This window comes from Mus caroli, chromosome 9, assembly GCF_900094665.2.
Source record: "Mus caroli chromosome 9, CAROLI_EIJ_v1.1, whole genome shotgun sequence".
In the NCBI taxonomy this organism is placed as follows: domain Eukaryota; kingdom Metazoa; phylum Chordata; class Mammalia; order Rodentia; family Muridae; genus Mus; species Mus caroli.
Window position 1 is genome coordinate 51,425,109 of NC_034578.1, and position 3,947 is coordinate 51,429,055.

The window sequence follows — 3,947 nt, forward strand, 5'->3', positions numbered from 1 at the left end:
CAAAAGAATGGGAATGGGTGGGTAGGGAAGTGGGGGGCGCTATGGGGGCTTTTGGGATAGCATTGGAAATGTAATTGAGGAAAATATGTAATAAAAATATTAAAAATCAAAAAAAAGTAAGGTAAATCTTTTTAAATTATCGTATAGTTGCTATTTGTTTGTTTGTTTGTTTGTTCATTACAGGGTCTCACTACACATCTCTGGCTGCTGCCCCGGCTGGTACTCACTATGTACACTAGACTGGTCTTGAACTCACAGGCAACAGAGTGCTGGGACTCAAGGAATGTGCCACTATACCTATCGTTGTAGTATCTATCTTAAAGTGGTATTAGTGCACCTAGTACAACATATCTGTGATTATAAATATATATAACTATATTCTGAACTTTATATACATATGCAATATATATATATATTGCAAGTTTAATGTATACAAAATGACCAGAAAATACTTTTTAAATATAGTATGCACTACATGTAAAATAGCTAGTAAAACTTTTTTTTTTGGCACTTCTACTCATTTTAATTAGTGCCATTCAGATTTTTTTTTTTAAAAAAAAAGCTGCCATTTGAGGCAATCTTGTTATTTAAAAGCCTGGTGTGTGTCTATTCGCCCCAAGTAAGTATTTTGTTATTGTATTAGATGCAGTTTCAAGTCAGAGAGTGGGTGTGTTTCTGGTCTCTCACACTGTTCCTTACATTTGTCAGATCTAAACTGCTTATTTTTGTCAATGCTGTAGCCCATTTACCCTACTGAGGCACACATCCTACATTTTGTTTAGTGGGAGAAACTGAGTTGATAATCAAAGCATCTCTGTGTAGCTCTGCATAGTGCTGACTGATGACTGTGTACTGTGGGTGGCATCTAAGATGCTGAACCGAGAAGAACACTTCCGCAGGTGTCCTATAAACTTTAATGATGCTAACCTTTTCCCGGTTTGTGTTCATTGCCTCTAATTGTATCATGGTTATTTTCTTTCAGCAATGATAATTAAACACACCCTAATACTGTGCACTCCTAGTAATTAAAAGGGGCATTTGTCACCAAAGTGGCACATCTGGAAACAAGCATTTAATCTTCAAACTAGTTTTTAAAAATATTTTCTTTTTGTTGGTTGTATTTTGTACAACTTTACAATGTTGTCTTTTGCTATTCTATAGGCGTATTTGCTCTTGATGGTTGTAGTTGTGTGTGGATGTATGTGGATGTGTGTATGTATGTATGTATTTGTACAGGTGTGTGTGGAGGTTAAAGCTAACCTTTGGTATCTTTCTCTGTCCTTGCTCTCTACCTTATTTTTCAAGACAGGGTCTCTTACTAAACCTGGAGCTCACCAATTTAGCTAGATTGGCTGATCAATGAACTCCAGGAGTCTGCCTACCTCTGCTCTACCCAGTGCTAGGATTGCAGACATGCACCTGGCTTCTTGTGGGTGGCAGGGATCTGAACTCTGGTCTTTATGCTTGGGTGGTAAGAACTTTACTGATTAAGCCATCTCCCTAGCCAGGTGAGTACTGCTTTTATGCATTAAAAAAGTGTGTGTGTGTGTGTGTGTGTGTGTGTGAGTTGGTTCTTTCCTTCCACTAGGGATAGAACTTAGGTTATCTTGACAGAACTTGCCTTTACGCACTGAGCCATCTTCCTGGCCTCTAATTTGTCTCTTGAGTTGCCCTATTGTGGGCATCTGGCTGTGCCTACCCTGTGAGGGCTGCCAGGGTCCACACTTGGACCTTAACAACTTCTGTAACACTTCAAACTGAGGCAGAAACCATGATGTCCAGAAAGTACTGACTAATGCACTAAATACCCCTTGGTGAAGATGAGCAAGTATCTTGTTCCTCTCTCAGGGAAGGCAGCTTGGGAGATGAGGGAGGAAGTAGAAGGGAGGGAGAATGAGCCACACAGATTTTAAGGAGCACTGGAGACGGCAGAGGACTGGTGCGTGTGTTGAGAGTGAAGCCCCTGCTTTCCCCCAGCCATCAGGGCTGGGCTTGACCATCCTGAGTTTCCCACAGGCCAGAGTCATGACTTCCGTGTGACAGGAAGGCCAGAAGGACCTCTTAGAACTCAGATCTGACAGTGCCCTTTTCCTTTGCCAGAAACTTCTAGAAGCTTCCCGAAGCTTCCAGCCTCACAATAAAAGCTGAAGTTCTTACTTGGGCCACAGCCTTCTGTTCTCTGACCTTGGCCTCTACAGCTCAGCTCTCTGGCAACAGTCACACTGGCCCCTTGCTGCTGTGCAAAAAGCTACAGGCACACTCTTTCCTCTGGGCCTGTCTACCCTCACCCACTCACCCACTCACTTCCTCTAATCCCTCTGTCAGTGTCAATTCCAAGTGAAGCCTTCCCTGAGCATCCATCTGTTGCTGTGCCGCCAGCAGCTCCTTTTCTGTTTATCTTCCTCCTTCACCCTGGCCAACAGCATCAGGACATACCGTGTCTTTTGTCATGTGTTCATTAGCCCCTTGGATGCAAGGGTTTCTGTGGTTCTTACTCTAGCTTCAGTAAGTTTGCCTGACCCTAGATCTCCCTTCCCACGGTTTCAGTTACAGCCCACACCCAGCTCAAATAGATGAAATGGAAAATTCTAGAGTAAAAAATCACTCATACGTTGATTTGTGTTCTGTTCTGAGAGCGACTTGAACACAAGCACAGCAGGGTGTGATGCTCGACTTGATACTGAGATGGCTAAACTAAGCTGGCAATTGAGCTGGATGTAGGGATAACTCATATCTGCAGCAAGAGAGACAGGGGTGTCAATGGGATCCCATCACACTGCTCAGAACAGCTTCTCCGGGATTGATGGAGGAAGGCAGTAGAGATGGAGCGGAACACATCAGTCTGTGTAACTCACCTCAGTCCATGACATGGGCACTGTATCACCCCGGAAACTCTGCAGAACTGTGAGACAGTTTGAGAGAGTTAGACTGTATTTGTATAACATTATGATATCCTGCTATAGGTGTTCTACCTTTGTTACTAATCTTTTTCTGTGACTAATTCATGAGTTAGAATTAATCATGGGTGCTGATGCATAAGGTATCTATCTATAAGGTTGGTCTAAGACATCTACTTGGGGCCTGCCCTGGCTAGTTTCATATCAACTTGATACAAGCTACAAATTTTTGGAAAAAAGGACTCCCAGTTGAGAAAAATACCCCTACTAGATTGGCCTATGGACAAGGCCATGTTACACTTTCTTGTTGGTGACTGATATGGGAGGGTCCAGTCACTGTAGGGAATCCACCCCTGGGGTGGTTGTCCTGGATCCTGTATGGTGCTTCTGGGTTCTATAAGAAAACAGGCTGAGCAAGCCATGGGGAGAAAGCCAGTAAGCAGAACTCTTCCATGGCCTCTGCATCAGCTCCTGGCTCCAGGTTCCAGTTTGAACTCCTGCCTTGGCTTTCTCTAATGGACTGTGATTCACGGTATGTAAACCTCCCCTTTTGGCCATAGTGCTTTATCACAGCAACGGAAATCCTAAAACAGGGCCTAGGTTCAACCTCAGTGGATAAGGGAGGTAGGTTACAGCACTTTGAAAGAGTGCCTGGTATACAACAGGCACTGCTGTAACATTTGTCAAATGAAGGACCCATGTCCTTTGAGTGGCAAAGTGATGTGGACCAGTGCCTATTGTGCATCACAAGCTAGTCCATTTAGAAGTGCTGGGAGGTGAGGCATGGCGGTGCACGCCTTTAATTTCAGGACTTGGGAGGAAGAGGCAGGAGGATCTCTGTGAGTTTGAGGCCAGCCTGGTCTACAGAGTGACAGTCAGAGAACCCTGGAGAGAGAGAGAGAGAGAGAGAGAGAGAGAGAGAGAGAGAGAGAGAGAGAGAGAGAGAGAGAGAGAGAGAAAATGAACCACTCAGTGTCTCCTGATAAAACTAGAAATGTAAGGATTCCGCCCTCCACCCCCACCCCACAAATCCCTACATCAAAAGTGGGA